This window comes from Heterocephalus glaber, unplaced genomic scaffold (genome assembly GCF_053883595.1).
Source record: "Heterocephalus glaber isolate CG9 unplaced genomic scaffold, H.glaber_assembly_v1.0 deba00001720, whole genome shotgun sequence".
Taxonomy (NCBI): domain Eukaryota; kingdom Metazoa; phylum Chordata; class Mammalia; order Rodentia; family Bathyergidae; genus Heterocephalus; species Heterocephalus glaber.
The window spans coordinates 12,691,666-12,715,140 of record NW_028258433.1 but is presented as its reverse complement, the minus strand read 5'-3'; the positions used below and the strand labels follow the sequence as shown (position 1 = coordinate 12,715,140).

At 37.9% G+C, this 23,475-nt stretch overlaps 1 pseudogene; it reads left to right on the top strand.

Annotated features, from left to right (window-relative positions):
- Positions 1–6,174: 6,174 nt before the first annotated feature.
- LOC147821717 (ankyrin repeat domain-containing protein 26 pseudogene) overlaps positions 6,175–23,475 on the top strand; it is a 54,993-nt pseudogene continuing 37,692 nt past the window's right edge.

The following is a 23,475-nucleotide window of genomic DNA, read 5'->3' as shown; positions in this document are numbered from 1 at the left end:
CACATCTACCAGCTCATGTGTTGCTCATATGAGTTCCTCCTGCATACCTAGACGACAAAATGTGTCAGCCTGGTACCTGCCTGTGTATGCCTCTCCCTGTGGGGTGGAGAGGCCACAGGCCCAAGAAGAAGTGTCCATCTCAAGCCTTGCTCACCAAGATCCAGATAAGAGATTCAAGGATTCCCCGACCAAATAAACCAGAGTCTATTTCCGAGGTCCTTACTGGCTTTTCCTGGGACCCATCCTCCTGAGGGAAGATTTTGTTGCCAAGGTACACAGCCTAGGCCTGAGAGGGTGGTCCAGAGCTGGCTGTTGGGGTGTCAGTGGCTTGGATCAATATGCTGAGGTGCCCATAGCTGTGCAGACAATCCTTTGGTGGCATAGAAGAGGCCAAAACAGGACACAAATGGGAATGAGCCCCGAGTAGACAGGAATGGAGTTACAGTGGACCCTCAAGTTATGACTGGCCTGACATATGAACAACTTGGGCTAATTAGTTTAATGGAAGATTCATTTGTCTTTTGTTATCTGTACTGTGTACATCCAGATCTCAGCTGTATTGACTTACAACCAACTTGAATTACAACCAGCCCAGATGCATATAGATAGATACACATGGACCTACATCTCTCTATAGATATAGATATATAAATACATAATATAAAACAATATCATATATAATATAATAATATAATATATAGATATATATAGATATCTGTCTATATAAATATATAGATACATAATAGATATATAAATATATACATATGGATTTATATCTATATATCTTTACCTATCTATATATCTATATCTCTCTATATCTCTTTCTCTCTATATAGATCTCTATATATACATATATATGGGATTTATCATATATATATATCAATCCTGTAAAAATTAGAATTTTATAGTAAGAAAAGAATCAGGTAATGGACTTAAAATGAATGCATGTTTTTTCAAAAGGGGGAAAAACATATCTACATGTTTGTGTTGATAATGGACAATACATTTCAATTTATGACAAGTAAATCCAATTATATTAGTAACAATTTATAGAGATTTGTAGAGATTAATTTATAGAGATTTATATTAGTAAAAATTTATAGAGAAAGTAAATTTAAAATTTAAAAGTATTATTTCAATGCAGTAAAATACTGTACCTAAAGTACAAACTAAAATTTGTATTTACCAACCAAAAATATCACACCTTGCAATTTGCACTCTATTTCTCAGTTTTAAATTTTAAACACAAATAAAAACACTGTGCAGACACAATAAATTAACAAAATTGAAATAGTTGAGGTTCTGTTTCTTGTTCTTTACATTCACTGTTTGTTGTGGGTTTACTCGTGCTCCCTGTCCCTTAGGTTTATATGCAGCATCCCTAACCTCCCACGTGACCATTTGGGGAGATGAAGCCTTTGAGAGGAAGAAAATAAGCTCCTGTAAGAAGGAAAGACACCAGAGTTGTCCTTCCTCTGCCTACCACAGAGGAAGCGCCATGAGAGCAGAGAGAGAAAGAGGCCATGAGCAAGCTAAGAGAGGCTTCACCAGAAACCAAACCTGCTGGCATCCTCATTTTGGACTTTCAGCCTGAGAACAGTGAGAAAATAAATTTTAGTTGTTCAAGCCACTAAACTTGTGATATTTTGTCATGGCAGCCTGGGCAGACCAGTATACCTGTATTGTTGTATTATCATTTATTTTGCACCTACCGTTTATGGACATGAGTTTGTGGTATCGTAGGGAGTGGAGATACATCACTAAGAAGATAGCTTGAACAATTCCAAATAGCCAGCCATGAACTCTCTCTAAAGAATTATGCACACCTTGATGGGGCCAGCTGGGAAACTGGTTTTATGCATTGACTTTCATATAAATTACCACGTTTATTAAAGAATACAAAATCAAATCACATCAATTTGAAGCTTACATAGGTATTTTTATATGTAAAATCAACTTGAATATGTGAATTCAGCAATTATTTCTAATATTAGAACATAGATGAAACAAATATTTTTCTCAATAATGAGCATTTCATTACTGGTGTTTATCATTTGGCAACTCATGGAGAAAATAAAGAGCAAACAGGTGTCCAGTCTATTTTACTACTTTTAAATTCTCTACAAACCCACACCACAAACCTGCTTCTTGTCCACAGTGGGCGATGCAGCTCCTACAGCTCTACATACAATGTGCTCCTACCCTTCCTTTTGTTTGAAATCTTCAAGAAGCACCCCATTTGCCTGATTCAACAATTGCCAGTCATCACTAGGGTCCCTGAATCACACAAGCTATTGGGAGGAAGGGGACTTCCTATTTCCCAGGTTTAAAGTATGAACAAGGCTTCCCAGTACTAAAGTTTAAGAGGAAATTCTTTGAGGTTACACTGATCCTTGTTCATATGGGAGGAGAAAAAAACCCAAGAGTGTTAGAAAACACATTAAACATCTGTCTAGCTATGAAGCATTTCTTAGACCTCTGCTTTGTCAGCAAATGATAAAGATTTCAGGTGGATATCTTGATTTATCTTATAGCAAGAAGTGCTGATCGTTTGATACTACTGACCCCATACCCATGTTCCATATGATTGCATACCTCTCTGAGTCTTGATGCCTCCAAAGATGCATTTTTACTATAATTAATGACTATGTACCTATGGGATAAACAGAAAGAAGTCATTGGACAAGTCTGGTTGCTAAAATGCAGGGAACATAAGAAGTTGTAGCTCTTCTTCCTGTGGGAGTTTCAAACAAATCTCTGCTCTGTGAACCTGGCATCCATCTCTGCATTAATAAGCATATTTCCTAAGAGCTACCTCATGACCATTTCATGTATTAGTTAAATGTCAACTGTTTCCTTGGTGTAAAACAAGACTCTACTCCTCTATTTCCTGGAACAGAAAATACCAAAAAGATTTGTGGCTAAAAGAAGCAGAAGAGTCACTTAAACAAACCATTAAGATGATGACTTAAAGGAAAAGATCTGACAACTTAAAAATGTATTTCAATGATATGGTAGCATTTGGAGGGAGAAAACAGCATTGTCTGAATTTCTAAGGGGAATTGTGCCTGGCACATAGTAGAAGCTCAGTAAATCCTTTTTGAGTGAAAAATCCTTGGCTGTCTTTAATTCACTTTTTACCAATACATACACAAAAACAGGAGTATGTCAATATTTTACAACCATAATACCAAACTCTATGACTGGAAATAAACAAAGAGAAAGAAATAGGACCTGGTGTGTATTAGTGTCCGGGAGTTGCAAGGACAAAATTAGCATCAAGAAAGGAAACCCAAGAATCTAAATCTCTGGCCTGAACCAGGCTGTCAAGATGTCTGGGAGAACAAACAACCCCTCAGCAGAGTTCAGACCACAAATCAGAGCACGTAGCTGCCTACTCCTATGATGGCTTGTCATAGTGACATGTGGCAGAGGAAGAGAAACCTTTAAATATGGCCAAAAGTGCTGGTTACAGATTTTTACAGAACACATGGCTTTTCCATGACTCATCTTGAGTGCTCCTCTTTGCAAAATAAAATAGTAAATAAAGCTTCCTAGAATCATAGAATCTAAACATGGAAAGTTTAACCCAGAGATTTAACCAAATCATCAATATAAAATCTCCGAGGTCAGAAAAGTCAGCGCCTATGACTAAACATCCACATCTCCAAAAGGTGGCCATGTGCTCCTGGGCCCAGTGCATCCATATGAATACGGTGGCAGGCACACTGGGAGGGTAAGGCCTTGGCAACAGTGTTCTAACTAGACACCAGATCTAAACATGGGGGAGACATTGTGAGCAATTTAAACTGTAAATGATGGGTAGAGTAGAAATGCTTCAACATCTGTTCTGTAGCTATATTCTATGATTGCGTGATTTACATTCCCATTTAACATTCTCTTAAATCAATCCTATCAATTGACACTGGGTCAAGCATATATAATCAGATGCTGTTCAAGTCAGATAAGGAGGACTCATTCTGTCCCCCATCTTCTTCCTCTTCCTCTGGATGCGATGTCATGCCAAAAGCAAAAATTCAAAGAACTAATATATTATGTCTTACTTGTGCTTTGCTATTGGTGAGGTATACTCAAATGAAGTGTAATCCTTAGCCCAACAATGTTCCTTAGAGTTTTTCCTGTCCCATAGTATCACCAAATTGCGATTTTAAATTCAGAACATAGGCTACTAAATTCTTTTACAGCCCAGAGATCTTGGAGAAGAGAACAAAAAGATGAGTTTAATCATGTGACCAAGACTAAAGAGCTAGACTGAAGTGAAATCAGCTCCTCTAAAGAGCTGGGACTCTTCTATCCAACATGTTTTCTGAGCTCCTACTCTGTGGTAGGCATTGTTTCCTCTGAGAAGTCCCATGCCTGTCTTGCTTGAAACAATGGATTCCATTATGCAGATGGAGTTCAATATGAAGCTCCTTCAATGATGAGCTGCTTTTTTTTCTTAGCAAAACTGTGAAAAAGAAAACAGATCTTTGATATGGTCAAAACCAAGACCTTTTAAAACTTTGAAATGAAGACTAGGTGCTCATTTCCTCTGACTCTGACCATGGACAATACACTCCATCAAAATAAACCATGGATTACAGAGAAGACACATGGGCATGGAGAAAAATAACAGCAGAAATAAAAAGCCATAATAGAAACAAGATGGAAAAAAGTGACAAATTGCTCCCAAATGGAATGTCTCATTCAGGGGAAAAATCTTCATGTTCTGTTTTGTCGGATCTACTATTTTAGACTTTCAAAAACAGGCAACGTATTCTAAAAATCTTGGACTCGGCTCACAGAGATTGCTATTTCATCTTAACAGAGATTTCTTCCAGAAAAGACCAACTGAGTTACTCTGGATGTCAACTGAATTCCTCCTATTGGATTTCAGTTTATGAAAATTTGAGAGAAACTTACGTTTGCCAATAATGCATTTTTGCTTTGATGGTGTATGATGCTTTTTCTGTATGATGCACTATTAGTAACAAGGGTCTAATATTTGCTTTTCATCTACCTATTACTTAATACAAAAGAATGACATCAGATAAAAAGAGAGTTCTACAAATTAAGTTGTTTTTTTTTGTCCATGAGGCTTTAAACTTTTATACTTCTGGGAATTTTTGTATCATGTAATATGGTTCTGCATGTCATACAATATGTTTGCTTTGGAAAATTTAATTATTTATATAATTCTTTATTATATACCTGGTGTGCACCAATTGGTAAGTACTCATCATTCAAACATAAAAAAGATATTCCTTTACTTCAAGAAACTCATAAGCTATTAAGGGAGGAGGTGCACTTACAAGTCAATAATAATAATACTAAGTAATAACTGCCTCAGTACAAGGCATATACAAGAGTGGTAGATGAGGAATGGAAGGATAGATCCATACTCTATGGGGAACAGGCATATCAAGGACTGCCAAGAAAATATTATTTTTTCATAAAAGTCCCTGTAAAAAGAAATTATTCAAAGGCACCTTTTGAGGATACTAGTGTATAAACTTTCTAGGGGTAAGTCTATAGATAATTTTTTAAAAATCAATAGCATGGTCACTCACTTATTGCTAGTGTGCTTATTTTCTTCCTTCCTAATAAAATAGAAGAAAAAAAGACACATCCTTGTTTATGCAAAGTCACTTTGGTTCAAAATATCGCTCATCACTTAACAGAATGAGTAGCTATTTTATAGTTTATTCCATTCACTGGAGTATATGCTACATTTGGCATTTTATATACTTCCCAATAACTTTGTTTATGTCTTAGATTTCAAGGAGTGGCTTTCTTATCTTAAAAATTTACTGATCCTTCAAGATAGATGAATTTTTGTTTTGTTTTGTTTTTGGGTTTTTTTTGGTGCTTGGAGTCTGAACTCAGGACCTTACTGACACAAGCAAAGAACTTACTCTACCACTGAGCTGTACCCCCAACCATTTAAAATGGAACAAAAGGTCTTATTTATGATGCACTGTTGATAAGAGCTTAGCCTTGAAGGCTGGGAAGGTTTTCAAGGGTCTCAGGAAGCACCAGAGTAAACACACACCCCAAGCACAGGTCCTCAGAATCAAGATGCAGGGATGTCAAGTCAATGTCCCATTATTGTTTCACCAGGGAGTCTTGTGACATTTCCAGGGAAGGCACAATTCTTGACACTTTCCACCAAGAATGACCTCTGCTCGCTGTTGGCTCAATGAGGGAGGACTTAAATATCGGGTCAACCTGGCAGCATTAGCAGGTAAGATGAGGAGGCCAGGGAAGTGGAGGACTGTCCTTGCTGTGGCTACTCTGCTGGACAGGTGTTCCCCGAAGGAAAGATGTCAGGTGAATTTCTCAAAATTCTCCTTAAGTTCCTCTGAAGAAGAGCTAAGACACTTTCATCTTGCAACTAACTTTGTGTCTTCAGTGAAGAGACACAAGCAGTAGTCAGCACCCAACAAACAGCATACTTGCATGTATCAATTTGGGAACCTCATTCCTCTTGAAAAGTTGCAGATGGAACAGTATTTTTAAATAATAATCTCTTGCTGTGATGGGGTCACTGGGCAGAGAGAGGACTTTTATCTCTGGGCTGATTTGTGATTTAGGTGTTGAAGTTTTTGACAGTTCGGTGCTGCAATTTAGAGGATGATGTACTGACTCACCAGGTTTATGGGACACTCACTCCATTTAGGAAAATAAGTCACTATGGAGGAGGGAATGGGGAGAGGCCACAGATATTCAAAATATAATTCCTGCTCCAAAGAGTTCCTACTATAAGGAAAAGAATAATTTGATTTTATGTCTTCAAGAAATCTTAGAGGTGATGTAGTCTAACACCCATATTTTAATGACAAGGAAATTGAAGTTCAGAATAGCTATTTCAGCTCTTTATTTAGTGATCTTTTAAAAACATTGTACTTGACTCTGTCTCTCTTTCCATATATATATAATTTATATAACAAATATTATATATAATATAGAGAGATCTTCTTTGATTCTTTTTGTGATTAGGCAGATACCACAAAGGAAAAGATTTCCACCTACAAGTCTAGGACTACTTATGAGTAAATTCTGTGCTTTGCTTCTTCCCATCATAAGCAGTCCCCAGTTGAGCAAATCTTGATGGTTAAATAGAGTTTCACTTTCAACCTCAGTCTGTCAGACATGGTCACGATTCACCTAGATTCCCTGTGAACAGCAATAACCCAGCTTCTCACACCACCCCCAGCTTCTGTCTCCATTCCAAATTCTTCTGGCCCACTTGAGAGCATGGTTTGGGCCATCTGTACTGTGAGTGACATCCACATGAACACTAATGTGGGCCACCGTGGCTGATGAGTAAAGTCAGAGCTGCACCTGTGTATGCAAAACTTGCTGTGCAGTTGTCAAGGACAAAAAACCCAGGTTAGCTACTTAGTAGTTTAAGAATGGTCATCTTGAAATGCTCTAACAAAAATAAAACCTTTACTAATAGCTGAGCCCTGGGTTCCTGTTCAGAGTTTCTGCTCAGTTTCATGTTAGGGTAACATTTCAAAATGGGTTCACCCCTTACCAGATAAGAATTGCCAAGAATAAGCAGGGAGCTAGTGTTTTGTTCAAAAGGATTTTAATTTTTTTTTAAAGAAGTTAAAAGTCTTGTTAAGAGTCTTTTTATGCCAATAACATTGCTAGCATTTCCAAGACAGGCAACTCAGAGTATATGATTTCAGGCTTGGGGATCATTTGGCTCCAAGTAGTAGAACTCACTCCAACTAGCATATGCTAAAATGTAAATTTGTTGAAAGGAAATGGGCTTATCTTTTGGATTCCAAGGACAGGAAGAAGACCCAGGGTACACGAAGCGCTGGAATGAGGAGCTGGAATAAGCTCAGTAACTAAGGAAATACCTCCCAGTGTCACTCTCTGGGGACCAGCAGCTGCACATCCCTGCTCCTCTCTATGTATCAGGATCATTTCTTTCTCTTTGCATAATGACTTTTTCTGGTCTTTTAAGATGGTGTCTTAGAACATGCAGCTAAACCTTAGCTCTACATCACTTTCCAGTCCCAGGTGCCCAGTGATTTTCCAAAGGCTCTAATGTCCCCTTCCAATTTTCTGAGAGAGGTCCATGAATAGGTTCAACTTAATTTGAGATTGGCTTCTCTTGCCCATCTCAGTTTAACTAACTGTCTAGGGACTCAGCATCACGTTAAATGAGCTGTTTGCTGGGGCCCAGTTCTAAGAGGTTGAGGTCAGGGAAGTTCTTATTAAAGGACTTTTGGGCAAGACAAGCACCTTCAACACAGCCCCCAACAGTTATCATTCTAGAAAGGAGCTCAAATTGATTCATAGGTATTATAAATTTATTCCCTCAACATCTTAAATTTAGCAGAATGAGGAAATGTTTTTCACAGATAAGAAAAGGAAAGCAAAGAGTTTTCAGTAAGTTGCCTAAGTCAACTTGAAACCCAGGTCGCTGGTTCCTGACTCAGGCTTTGCAACATTAAATATTTCTTGCATGGTGAGGGCTGGCTGCAGATGTTCGGTAGCCTTCAGAAGGGGGTAGTGAAGTTTGCCAGATGATCTAATGTGAAGTGAGGCTGAAAATCTAGTCGATTTGTGGTTCATTCCATATCACTTCACAAGCATAGCATCTCTTCCTCAAAGGCCAGGCTGGCTCACCAGGGAGTGGCTTGGTCCCTTGGGGAAGCGTTCTGTCCAGATCAAACAGTGGTGGCTCAGCTCAGTCTGGGTAAGCCTGGCATATTTCATCAGTAAAAAAGACATGTTAAAATTAATGTTGAAATATTCTTCCATCATTCTAAAAGTATGCACTTTGCTCATCTGAAAAATATAACCAACTTGCCAGTTTCTAAGTTGAAATTGGTGTGTACTGCCTAGAATAACATTGACTCAGTATTCCCTTCAACATGAAGCTTTGGTAATGTTTCCACTTTTAGTTTTCCTCTTCTATATCCTTTTCACAATCTTCTGCATATAGGTGCATGCACATATGCACAATGTACATGCAGGTGCACCATACATGCAGAGATACACAGGATTCTCTCTTATGTGTCATGAATTACAAGGAATTCATAAAAGTAGAGTATTTTGGTCTGAAGAAGTTCTGGAGTTTAACTTCTCCATGTGAGACACTAACAAAGCAAAAACCTGGGTACTTCTTTCCTTCTCTGTAGAATATCAGTGATTACTTGTCTAAATATCACACTGAATTTCTATGTCAGCATTTATTGTAGAAAGTGGCAGCACATTCAAGTTAGATTTAAGTTTGAAAGCTTAAAATGCAATTTTCAAGGAAACAAACATTTGTTGTAATGGAAATCGTGCAATGGTCCTCTAAGAGTGCAGCTTCTGAGAGACCCTTTGGATAGGTTACAGGAATTCTGAGGCCAGAAGCTAGATTCAGTTCCTCATTATTTTATGATTTTAAACACTTGTGGAGTGATTAATCTTTATGAGAATTATCATCTCCCAAGCACATATGGAATTAAATCAAGACCTCCAGCAGATACGGAGTCATTACTTTCATTCAGAACCTTCAACCACTCACAGCTGTGGTTCTTTCTTTCCCCCACCACCCCAGTGCCCCCATATTCAACTGCATTTACACCATGTCACTGAGAGGGTAAATTAGACAAAAGTGTTTCTGGCATGCTTACTTGAGATCTGGATAATAAATGAACTAGCGTGTGGCTGTCATTTTGCTAAGGCTATGGCAGATACCATCAAATTTCTTCCTCATACAGTGCTACTTGTGAGTTAAGAAGTTAGACTCATGAATGCTGTAGAAGACATGAGACTTTGAGATTAGATACAAAGGACTTTATTACTCTCAGAAGACTATTGTCAGACGTCAGTGCTATCTTGTGTTGGTTCTCCAATTCCCAATCCCTACGTGGAGACACAGAGAGGCTTGGCATACATTTAATTTCTAGGCTGAATATACAGTCTTTCTGACTGGAAGCCCCAAACTCTAACCAAAAAATTGAACTTTTTCATTCACTACAATATTTTTAATACAGTTTTAACAATGCATTAGAGCTTCATTCCAAGGGTATCAGAGTGAGGGACAACAACCAAAACTCCATGAGGACCAGTCCTAAGCTTCAGCTCCACCTTTGGCTTTCATTCTGGCCTGAGACCTCAGAAGAACTGATAGAACACAGTTGAGATAAAATGTCTGCCATGGCGGTGAGGGGGAACACCAGCCTGAGATCAGCAAACAGCAGTGAGACCTAGGAATAGCACAAAGTCTGTCCCAGTTGATTGCTTTCTGTTTTTATTTTTCATCACTAGCAAAAAAAAGTGAATGTTTCTTACGTGAACATTACTTTTCTTTAAACTCATAGGAGAAAGATTGGAAATCAGTAACACAGAAACATAAAATCCTGAAATTGAACATGATTTTACATTTTATTTTGTCTAATTGCCTTATTTTATAAGGAAGAAACCACAGCAAGAAGTAAAATATCTTAATTTGCCAGTTCTGTTGTATTCTATGAACCTGGATATAATCAAAATACATTTGCAAATGTAGTAGTCTTGATAATCAGATTTTTAAAAAAATATTTTTTTGATAAAATTATAACAAAAGGCAAATTTTATTGATTCTCAAAATATCAATAATGTCATATATGATATTATTAATAATACAATATTAATAATACCACTAGGTAAAACTAAAGATTAGTAATTATAAAATAAATTTATTAAAAGAGATTGTTCAATAAACACACTCAATAGGATATTCTTTATTTGACTTTAGCTTCATAAATATTTATTGAGTGCCTCTTGTGTATCTGACACAGAGCCAGGGGCTATGACTTTAGAAATGAACTTATAGGTCTTTCCCTTTTACTTTAAAAATCTTTTTTTAATTTTATTTTATTGGTGCATTTTAGGTATACAATATAATGACATTCATCATTGGACATTTGCACCTTTAAATAATCTCTCTTGGTTCTTATTTTCCCCCTTCCCCTGCTCTCCATTAAACCCCTCCATCCCTCCCTGTTTACAAAGACTTTGTTTCCATTTTTTCATTTTCTCATATTAATTCCATTCCCTTCTTTCCTTTTCCCTACCCCTCCCACTTCCCCTTCCACTTTGCCCCATTTCATCCTATTTCACATTATCTATATTAGGTCTTTTCTTTAAAGAACCGATAATGTAGTAGATAATCACCAGCTCTAAAATATAAGTAGTGGAGATAGTCTTTAAAATTTTTTTAACAATTTTGCTAGTCTATCAAAAGACTGAAAATGCCTTATTTACATGGAAGGTCACACGTGTAATATAAATACCAGTCCAGTATAAATTGATGCAACTGTCAAAAATGTGTAGGATTGGGATGGGGAGTTAGCTCAGTGGTGCTGCCACCTGTCTTGCAAGCCCAAGGTCCTGAGTTCGATCCCTGTACCACTATGAATGTAGATGGTACAACCCAATAGGCCAGGAGCCTGAATGAAGGAAAAAGGAGAAGAGGGAAGTTCTTGCTTGTATAACCCTGACTCTTCTTGAGTAGGTATATGTTTCTGCTGCTGCCATTTCCCATGGACATCAGGTTCTTCAGTCTTTGAACTTGGACTTGTGCCAGGGACTCTCCAGGGACTTCCAGTCCTTCAGTCTTGGAATGGGCCTACTTCATTGGTCATCTGGTTCTGAGGCTTCAGCTTCTTGGACTCAGCAGCTTCTCATTGCTCAGGTCTTCAGGCTGCAGACAGCACTGTGAGACTATCCAGCAACTGATCATGTAGGCCAATTTAATAAATCCCCACTTAGACTATATATTTGATTGGTTCTGTTTCTCTGGAGAATCCTGATGAATACAAAGGATGTCATTACTCCTAGCAGTCAAAGTGGTCAGAATGTCAGCATTTTCTTGTATCAGTTCCTCAATTGCCCTATGGAAACGTAAGTGGCTGCACCCACAGAGACTTGTGATACAGAGAAGGAACTCTGAACTTAGGGAGATCAAAGTCTAAGTAGTAGGCAGTAAGTAATGTGCCAGAGGAACATAATGTCTGTTATATTTGGCAATAGCATGCATGTCCTTTATTAGAAGGGAGACACCATCTCCATCTTTCAGGACCTTGGAGGGGCACTATCTCTATCTTCCCAGGCTAATGTGAAAAGAAAAATCTTTGGGTAGATAGTCCAGAACAAACATAGAGCCTCTGGTTGTAAGATGTGCAGAAATTCAAGAGATCCATGGAAAATTGCCTCCCAACAGGCTTTTTGTTGTTGCTGTTATTTCATTAATATAATTATAGCCATTTTTAATCACCAAAGTTCACACAAACTATTAAAGCTGGATGTAAAATCAAAGTTCCTGATAGCTGCTCAATCATGGAGATCTAACCCAAAAAAACCCCAAAATCAGTAAACTATGTTCATGTCGACATGCCTTTTTTCAAGCTAGTGGTTTATCTATCAAAGAAAATTATCATATAGACAGATGAATTTGAAAAACTGCTTATCATCACCATAAAACATGAACCATGTGAAAGTATATACCCTCCATGACCATTTTAGTAAGATGTTAGCTTTTACCCCTCAATTGTGATGATTCAGGGAAGACTATTAGTTTTTAGATGAAATTAATGAATTTGTAAACAAATTCTCAAGTTTCAAATTATCCAAACTAAATGTCTATCTAAAACTAGAATGCATGTATAGCATCTCATCATGTAAGAGTTGATTTTGATTATTTGTGTGATATACAGACTCTTTAGGAGTATCACAAAGGAAAAGAAAATCATTGTATGCTCTCTTCTCCAGTATCTTCAGGCATGCTATTGCGTATTCCTTGATCTATATCTATGGTGGTCTCTAAGAACACTAAAATCCATCTTTTCACTTGAACAATAAGTCTAACAGCCATAATTTAATGAAACAATTGTTCCCTAGGGGATGGGAAGTGGAGAAAGATTTTGTTGCTCCATAGCAAAAATTACTACTAATAAATATCTTTAGTAGCAGAGATTGAATAGGTCATCTCATTAACATGTAGATTTGTTTCTTAGATGCTATATAAGAGGCTGACATGCTTATTTTCTCAATATGAGATTGTGCTGGGTTAGAATAGAGCCTCAGTGCTGAGACCACCATGCATTTGATTCATTATTCAAAAACATGATGAAAACAGGGCTTCTTCAAATTATTGCTATTTTAAAATCATTTAAATTATATAGGTTCAAATGAGCACCTTTGGAAAACATTGGTGATTTTGAAAGCTATGAGATGAATAGATTGATTTGAAGCACTCAATTTTTGTGATTTGGAAAAAGTATATTGAATGTCTACTATATGTTGGAACTTTCATATGAACCCTTTCATTTTCTTATATTAATTCTTACAGCTAGGAATTTTTATACCATTTTATAGCCTAGGAAAGTAAGACAGGTTAAATAATATGCCCAAGGCCAACAGTTAGCAAGCATGCACTTGTGCGTGTGTGTGTGTGTGTGTGTCTGTGTCTGTGTCTGTGCATGGTATTGGGGATTGAACCGAAGGCCTTTACACTGAGTTACATCCTCAGCCCTTTTTCATTTTCTATTTTGAGACAGGATCTGCCTAAGTTGTAAAATTTTTATTTCTTTGCTCAAGTGGCCTCTATTCATCAATAAGTAGCTACATCCACAAAGATACACAATATCACATCTTCTTCAGAACCATGGGACTGTAAGTTGAAGTTAAAAGGTCTATGTATATGTAGGAGCCTATAAAATAAACCATAGCATATATGTTTATGTACACATAGCTACATAAGGATATATATGATTTTCAGCAATATATGTATATATAATTTCAAACATCTTTCAATGTACCGTGCATGTATTATTTCATTTTATCCTCTAACAAAAAAGTAGTATTATCTCATTTCCAATTAACAATGCGAACCCTTGTAAGATATTCTGAAGCAATTTCTAGAATGATTAATGCTCTTCTCTTGCATGCTCCGTCAGTTTTCTTTTCCGATTACAATCCTTCTAGTCAGCATCCATCAACCCATAAATATGCTGTGTTTTCCCCTCCAGCCACCGCTCCAGCTCTCACTTTCTCTTCACAATAAGACCTCCTCACAGAGTCTCTACCTCCTGGTCCAATATTCCCAAAATGAACCCATTGTGGTCAGGCTTTTAAATCCTTTCCCACCGATACCTTTGACAAGGTCACCCATGACTTCCTCATTGCTTGGCCTCCTGGTCAGTTCTTAGTTCTTGTACTCCTGGTCTGTAGCAGCACTTGACTGTGTGGATCTTGTGAATAATCTTCATTTCCAGGACTCAGCACTCAACCAGTTTTCTTAGTACTTTTCTGGCTCTTCTCTTTTGCTGTTTTCTTTTCACATCCTCTAACCCCAAATGCACAAGTAGTCAGGGACTTAGCTCTTTAATCTCTCTTCTATTCACACTGAAGCATCATGGCTTCTGGCATCCACGAAGGGTGAGAAAGGACCTCCCCTCTGAACTCCAGATGTGTCTGCTGAGCTATATACCTTGACATCTCCGCTTAGGTGTGCAACAGGCATCTCAAGTTTTACATGCCCCGTGCTTCCTTTTGTTCGCTTCCAGACTTGTTCTGTTTCTTTGTCTCAACCCTAAAAATGGTGACCAGGAGTTACTCTGGCCTCCTTTTCCCACACTGCATCTGATTCATCAGAAAAGCCCGTTTGCCCAAACTTCAGAGCATATCCAGAAATGGGCTGTTTTCATCACCTGCTTCTATTGTTACCATCATCATCTCTCACCTGGATTATTATATGAGCTTAGATGTCCTAGATTCCTTACTCAGCTCAGAAGCCAGAGTAACTCTTTTAAATAGAATTAATTCATAAACTTTTTTTCTGAAAAACTCCAATGGCTTCTATTATGGGTTAATAGGATTTTAACCAAGTCAAAGTGAGGTTATTAAGATACCATATCCATTAAGATCCCTAGTCCAATACGACTGGTGTCTATGTAAAAAGAGGAAACTTGGAGATCCTCATATACAGAATACCCTGTGAATATGGAGCTGGCCATCCAAGAGTCAGTGAGGGAGGCCTACATCAGATGTTCCCCTCATAGGCCTCAGAATAAACCCTGCCAACCTTTGATCTCAAATGCTTGTCCTCTGGAACTGTAAGATAACAGTTTGTGCCACCTTGTCATTGCAACCCCAGCTACTGGAAACAGTTTCCCATTTCCTCAGAGTGACAAGGTTCTCTCAGTGACCTACAAGGCCCTTCACTCTCAGATCTCTTCATTTGTGAGCTATTCTCAATTTCCAACAGCTCACTCTGCCCTAGCCCTTCTGGCTTTTTGGTTCATCCTTGAACAAACTGGTGTCACTACTCCTGCCTTAGACATTTTACTTATTCTGTTGTGCAGGGAATATTTTCCATCCAGATCCTTCAATGACTTGCTCCCCATTTTTGTGGTGTTTATTTAGATGCCAACTTTTAAGTGTTTATCTGTCCTTAGTACTCCCTAATTTTTATGGTTTAGATCTCAAATGTCCCCCAAAGTCTCACCGGGTTGGAAGGTAATTGGATCACAGGGTGCTTTACTCATCAGTGGATAAATAATAGCTGAATGTGCTGAAAGCAAGTGGGGCCTGGCTAGAGGTGGCTCAGTGGGAGTGTGACCCGGAAGGGTGTGTTCTTGTCCCCAGATCTTCCTTTCTCTCTCTGCATCCTAACTACCATGGTTTGGGTGGATTTCTTCCACCATGTCCTTCTGCCATGCTATTTTTCCTTGGAGCCAACCAACCGTGGATCGAATCCTCTGAAATATGAGCCAAAATAAACCTGTTCTCTTCTAAGTTGCAGGTGTTGGGAATTTTGTCCCAGTGATGGAAAAGTGAGTAATAAACTAACTTACTTAACATTCCACTTATCTCTTCTTTATATAAAAAAAGGGAAGCCACATGAAGTCAGAAATTGTTGTCTTACTGTTGAGTGCTAATTGGATTTTCTATACAGTAGGAGATAAAAAATATTAATTGAATGAATGAATCATGAGGATAATCTCCATATTGCCATCAGAATGTATGATGCACTTTATACATGAGGCTCACATCCCTGTAAAAGAGTAGTAAGGTCTTTTGTCATACAATCTCAGCAGTTAAGACGTGCTTCCAATGAGTAAACACTCCCAAAGAAAGTAACCAGTGCTGCTTGTGTCTCGAGAGATTGCAAACTAATTGGAGAGACTAAACACATAATGCATGAAAAATAATAGACTAGATTCACGGACCAAATATATCAATATGAGCTGTGGGGTCCAACAAGGCCTAATTTCTAAGAGTGGTGAATCAGGGAAACGTAGAAATTTGTTATGCAGAAACAAATCAATATGTGCCCAAAAAGTAGCCAGCATTTTTAAGAATATTCTCATATATGCCTTATATAATAAGTACTCATGGAGATTATTTATTACAAGAGCACAAACACATGTATTGAGAACGCATAATGTATTATGTGCAAATATAAAAAATATTTCTCAGTAAATACTTTGTCTCTTGAATAAACACAATTCCACCAAGTGGCAGCATCAGCACCTTAAAAACGGAGAGCAAATTAAAATTACTAGGAATCTTCTGAAGAGGCTGAAGGTAATCACTAAGTTGGTATCCAAGTTGGGATTCAAGTACCACCTGATGAAAACGATTAAATCTCATAGAGGTGGAAAGTGCCAGAAGGAAATAAAATTAACTGGAAAATAACCCATGATGTCTGCTTTGGTCTTTCTCCTTTACTAGTATCTGTTTCCCTTCTCTTTATTTTTGCCTCTTAACATTAAATTCCCCTTCTAATTTCTTAGGTGAGCAATTAAACTGTGACCTTGGGTATAAGCCCCAGAAAGGCAATTATTGATAAAAACAAATTGCGAGGTGGTGGTTTTTGCTCTCCTGCTGTGCTGACTCACTATGTGAGCTTCCCTACAAAAGGCTCAAAGTTCTTTGGAAGAAAAGCACTACACAAACAGAGTCTTATTATGGTAGCATCGACTGCTATTATTCGTTTAAAAATAATTCCTGTTTCACTTCTGATGTCTTGAAGCTTCTCTTATTTTTTTCTTTTTCTATTTTCTATTTTTTCTTCCTCCCACTCATTAAATCTTCCAGTAAAATTAACCAACTAGTTCATGGAGGTGGAATAAATTTAAGATTCAAAATAGAAAAACATAGCTACATAAATTTACATGACTGTAAACATTGAAGAACATCTTAGTAAGTGTCCAACACATTTAAGGAGTGAAGGAATATGCAAATTTCTGGAAGAATATTACAAAAAATGTTTTCCATTGCACTAGAAGGCACTATATTAATGGAAATGGCTATTTTACACATTACTTAACCATGTTCGAAACCACAGCTATAAGGAACAATTCTTGAGACCAAACGGTACATTATGTAAACACAGTGATCTTGATCTTTATGTTGAAATAGAGATCAAGTTTAAGTAGTAGAAATGTTTCTCTATGCTCATTTGTCTCCACATTGCTGTTCAGAAATAAAGACTACTTTATAGAGGAGAATAAACATAGAACTAGCTTAGGTTATGTTACACTAGGATGTTCACCTATTACACAGTAAAGTACCTGACTATCTCCTGTATATATAAACACCTGCAATAAATCAATGTACATTACATATATTTATTTACATATACATGAATGTGCCTATATTTATTTATTCATATTATCTAATGTATGAAATAGTACATACTTTGAAACATGCATAAAATAGAATATTTTAAAGAATGAATTAAGATTAAAATAAATAATATTTCTAAATATCTTGCTAATTACCATGGCTTCATGTTCTGATTTGCTAATGTCTCAAGGCTCAGCATAAGTTTCGGCAAAAGTTTATCTTCAGTGATACCTATTTCTGATATTTCTTCATAACATCAAGTTTTCTGCCAAATTCTCAGGTGTGATTAGACTGCTAATGTATTGGGTTCGTAGCATAGCTGACAAAGAAGACCCTTCCTTGAAGAAAAGGTTCAATTTTCCCTCTTTCTTTCCTTAATCTGCCTCACTATGATGCATTGTAGGTTTCATTGTATGTTCTTTGCAGGATAAATTTAAACAAGTATTTTTGCATGATTGGTTTAATTAAAACTGGATTACATAATCCATACATTGGTTCATGGGTAAATGCCATAAATGGTAACATGCTAAAAGCCAAGGAGGCAGGAACATATTTCTGACTCTGATCTTCCTTCAAGGAATTTCTGATATGTAGACTTATTGATGATAGTAAAGCACAGCATCTTTCTCATTTTTTATAGAAGATCTAATATATTGCTCTGCAATCATTATATGGGGCAAGTACTTTGAAGACTACTGCCGTAAGGAGGTTTTCAAATATGAGCATCACCATATTTTGAAAACATATTTATGGTATTTTATGATGTGGGTAGTATCAATTTTAATTTCCGATACCCATGTGAAAATACCAGACTGGAATGAACCTGCCAAAGACCAGTCTATCATTTCCCCACTGAGATGACAAAATAGCTGAATATCAGATTTTGCTGTCCTCATGTTATATATTCTTATTTCTTTCACCAGCTGATAATGACCTTTCATTGGTAACATTGTATCTATAATTGTTATTATTTCTTTTTTTAAAAATTGAACATATAGGATACTCTTTGGTATATAACTTATGGAACTAGTGGAGTCAGTGAAGTAATCAACATTTAAAAGGAATAACTACCAGTACATGTAATAACATGGATGAATTTCAAATATATCATGTGCAATGAAAGAACTCAGTTTTGAAAGGCTACACATTTTATGATCCTATTTATATGAAGTTCTAAAAAATACTAATCTATGATGATATAAACAGGACAGTTGTTGCTCTTTCAGGTGTAAGGAGGTGGCACTGACTAGGAAGGATCACATAAGAACTTTCTGGAGTCAGGGGGAATGTTCTGTTTCTTGATAAGGATGTAGATTAAATGGTTGGATACATTTTTCAGAACTGTATTTTATTGTATGTAATTATACCTCAACAAAAATTTAGGAACATCATATACCAGTTCTATTGATCAATGTATGTCAGCGTATGACACCTTATTCAGAACCTGAATAGCTAGTTCCATTTAGTAACAATGAAGTAGGGAGGTTTCACTGGTAGAACCTGCGCATTACATGTCAGAATAATGCAGTTCTAATAGTAATAATCATAGGTGTATCTTATTGCACACTGATTCTATGCCAAACACTACGCTATTGTTCTCCCACGGGAGAGAAAACACTCAGGCATAGAAAAACTCACTAATTTCCCCAAAGACAAATGAGTAATAAATGGCAGAGCTGGACTTAAACTTCAGACCTCTCTGACCATGAAACCCCTGCCTTCAACTGCCAGGGAAATGTGGTTGCTTCTTAGAGAACAATGTGAGGACTCTCAGGCTTTCCAAGGCTACAATATGCAAACAAATATTTATTCAGAGTGCACTCTCTTTTGAGGACTGTGCTCAGAGTTTATGTCATTATCACTGTAGAATTACTATTACTACCTTTTTTTTCTGATCCAAGGAATTTGAAGCTCATAGAGGTAAAGCAGGTCCCTCAAGTTCACTCAGAAAGGGAAAGATCTCAGATTGCATCTAAAGCCAGATCAAAGTCCAGTGTTTTCTACCTTTAGTGGTTCTTAACTGGGAGGTGCATCAGAATCAGGAGTAGTTTTTTTTTTAAATGACACATTTCTGGATCTCCTCGGGGTTTTTATCCTATATATTGCAGGGGAATTGGAGATTGATCATTTTTATAAAGCCCCCTGGTGATCCTAAAAATGATCTAGCTGAGAACTTCTGTATCAAGTCGTCATTGCTTTTTCAACAGGCCCCCCTACACACTCCTCTCAAAATGTCAATAAGTTTATTTTATTTTAAAAATTAAATAGACTCTCTCAACAGCACAAAACATATTTAAAAATCCAGACATAGTGATGCACACTTGTAATCCCAGCACTCGAGAGGCTGAGGTAGGGATCACCATGAGTTTAAGGCCAGCCTGAGCTACATAATGAGTTCAAAGCCAGGCTGAACTAGAGTGAGACTCTGTCTCAAAAAAAGAAAAGAGAAAAATTAAATAGAGAGGAGGCCTCCTGAAATAACAAACAGACAGAGGTAAACAATGGCAAGATCAGTGACATCCTCCGGGCCAGTTTTTTATTTGTAATATTAAAGAGTTGAGCATGCTCATCATTATTTTTTCTAGCCCCGGAAATTGAACTCAGTGAGACCCTCCCTCAAAACAATAATGGGGATATGGCTCAGTGGTAGAGTGCCCCTAAGTTGCCCAGGCTGGTATTAAACTTGGAATCCTCTTGCCTCAGCCTCTTGAGTAGCTGGGATTAGAGAGCTGAGCCATTATGCCTGGCAAACATGTTTATCTCTAAGACTTCATCTCATTCTGACATTCTACAATGTTAGATCTGTTTTTTGGTTTGGTTTTTTAGACAGGTTTCACTATGTAGTTCATGTGTAGTTCAGGGTGGCCTTGAACTCACTATGTAGCCCAGGTTGACCTCAAACTTACTACAATCCTCCTACCTCAGCCTCCCAAGCACTGGGATTATCAGTGTGTGCCACCACACTCCACTAAATTTTTTTTCAGAATTGTTTTGTGATCAATTTTATTTGTTAAATTCTGTAACTCTCCTTGCAATACCTGACAAGACCCTAGAACATTAGATAATTAGTTGAATTTATTGAAATGTTGACATTAAATATATAAAATATAGTGATATTTTCTAGGACAACCTAGAAATGCCACTGATTTTTTGAAACCTGATTTGACACAGAAATCCAAGTCTTTGTTGCTCCAGAGAAAGTAAATGAAAGCAACAATTCTCTATCTCATACCTAAGTATGTGAAATTCACAACACTGTTTGGATGTAAAAATGTGTGAGAGGCAGGTGCCAGAACCACTGAGCTAAATCCCTGAAACCACCAGCAGTGTGAAGAGACAACCCACAATGTGGGAAAAAATCTTCCCCTGCTCTTCCTCAGACAAAGGTCTACTATCTCGAAGCTATAAAGAACTTAAAAAGATCAGACCTCCCAAATTTAAAGACCCAATCCAAAAGTGGGCATCTGAAATGAACAGACATTTCTCAGACAAAGAAGTGGAAATAGCAAATAAATACATGAAAAAATGTTCAACATCACTGGTCATTCGAGAGATGCAAATGAAAACAATGCTGAGATTCCACCTCACTCCAGAAAGAATGGCTGCTATCATGAACTCCACAAATAACAAATGCTGGCAGGGCTGTGGGGAAAGAGGAACCCTGTTCCACTGCTGGTGGGAGTGTAGACTGGTGCAACCACTGTGGAAATCAGCACGAAGATACCTCAAAGAGCTAGGACTGGAAGTCCCATTTGGCCCCACTATTCCACTGCTGGGGATCTTCCCCAAAGAATTAAAAGAATCATACCACAGTGATATATGTGCACCCAGGTTCATAGCAGCACAGTTTGTGATAGCTAAAACTTGGAAACAGCCCAAATGCCCATCAACTGGAGACTGGATAAAGAAAATGTGGGGTTTTATTTTTATAAAATGGAGTACTACTCAGCCATAAAAAATGAGAAATTAGATACATTTATAGCTAAGTGGATGCACATTGAGGCCATACTCTTAAGTGAAATAAATAGGACACACATGTATAAATACCGAATAGTTTCTCTGGTGTGAGAAACTGAAAGTGTAAATAAAGACTAAAATGTATAATAGGTAATGTGAAATCGGAAGAAAAGGGGCAAAGGGGAAGGAAGTGGGAGGGCTAGAGGAAAGGATAGAAGGGAATGGAATTAATATGAGAAAATGGAAAAATGGAAACAAAATCTTTGTAAATAGGGAGGACTGGAGGGGTTGAAGGGAGGGCTGGGCAAGGGTGAAAAATAAGAACCAAGAGAGATTATGTAAAGGTGCAAATTTCCAATGACGAATGTCATTATATTGTATACCTAAAATGTACCAATGATTAGAATGAATAATCGATAATGCAAAATAGGAAGAAAAGGTCCAAAGGGCTAGGGGTAGTGGGAGGGGCAGGGGAAAGGAAAGAAGGGAAAGGAAAAATGCTGAGAAATGGAAAAAATGGAAATAAAGTCTTTGTAAATAGGGAAGGGTGGAGGGGGTGAAGGGAGGGCTAGGAATGAGGAAAAAATAAGAACCAAGATGCATTATGTAAAGGTACAGTTCCCAGTGAGAAATGTAATTGTGTTGTGTACCTAAAATGTACCAATAAAAGAATTTAATTAAGAAAACAAATGTGTGAGAAGTGAACTTCACCTTGAGGAGGGTCCAGGAGATGCCAGGAGAGAATGCAGTCAGTTGCCAATGGATCAGTGAAAGTCTCCCTCATTATTTCGAGGAGCTGCAATGTTGAAGTCGGCCCCTGGACCACTGGCCCTCTGACTTGACACAGTGGATCCTGTGGTTTTGGAAAAGGTCACTGTTTAGAAAATAAAGGTTAAGACTTTTAACTGGCTGTGTTAGGAGTAGGAGGGCAACCACAGTCCAGGGAGGCCTGAACCTGAGAGGAAAAAGAAAAAAATCAGTACATTTGTCAAACTGAGAAAAGAAATGTGGATGAGAGGGAATGGAGTGACAAAGAAAAGGAGCACACTGTGGTGGATGGACACGTGGGTAAGTGAGGAAACAGAAAATCAGCTCAGCAGCTCCTGCCCTCTCGTGCCCCACAAAAAAGACAGGTTTTATCTGGAGCAAAAGGAACTCTGGTGGCTACAGCATCTGAACATCCCATTGCCCCGAGACCCACTTTGTCTTGACCCCTGCTTCTCCACGGAGAGCACTCAAGTCCGAACCGAACCCTTCTCTTCTGTGTCAGTTGTAACTTTGCCACCATGTGAGCGAGCTCACATCATCTGCCACCAGGCAAGAGCCTGCTGCCTCCCTTCCAGCCCTGCAGTTCTGTCTCTTTCTCAGAGTGAGCTAAAGCCAGGTTCTCCTGCCGTGCCAGGGAGAAGCATGGAGGAAAAATCAGCCTGTGTGACTGACTGGGGGGGCGGCCAGCTCAGAGAAAGGGCTCCACTTCTGACTTCCTTTCTTGCTTCCGTCTGTTTTATGTTCATACTGCTGCCTGTGATGCATGGTCTCACACACACACACACACACACACACAACTATATGTACAGATTTATATGTAGCCTTCTATATTTTTCTAATTATTGTCTTAACAGTCTTCTTTTTTTTTCCTGTGGTACTGAGACTGAAACCTAGGGCCTGGCACGTGCTAGGCAAGTGCTCTTCCACTGAGCTGCATCCAAGCCCCAAATCTTAGAAAACTTGTTAAAAAGTTGACAAAAACTTAAAACAATAAGATAAAGATACAAAGTTAATGAAGACAACTTTGATAAGAAGTTGTCACAGTGCATGTTTAGGAGAAGGAATTTAGGGATTCTATTCTCTTCCTATAGACTTCTGTCTACGTGTGTTTCTCCAAGG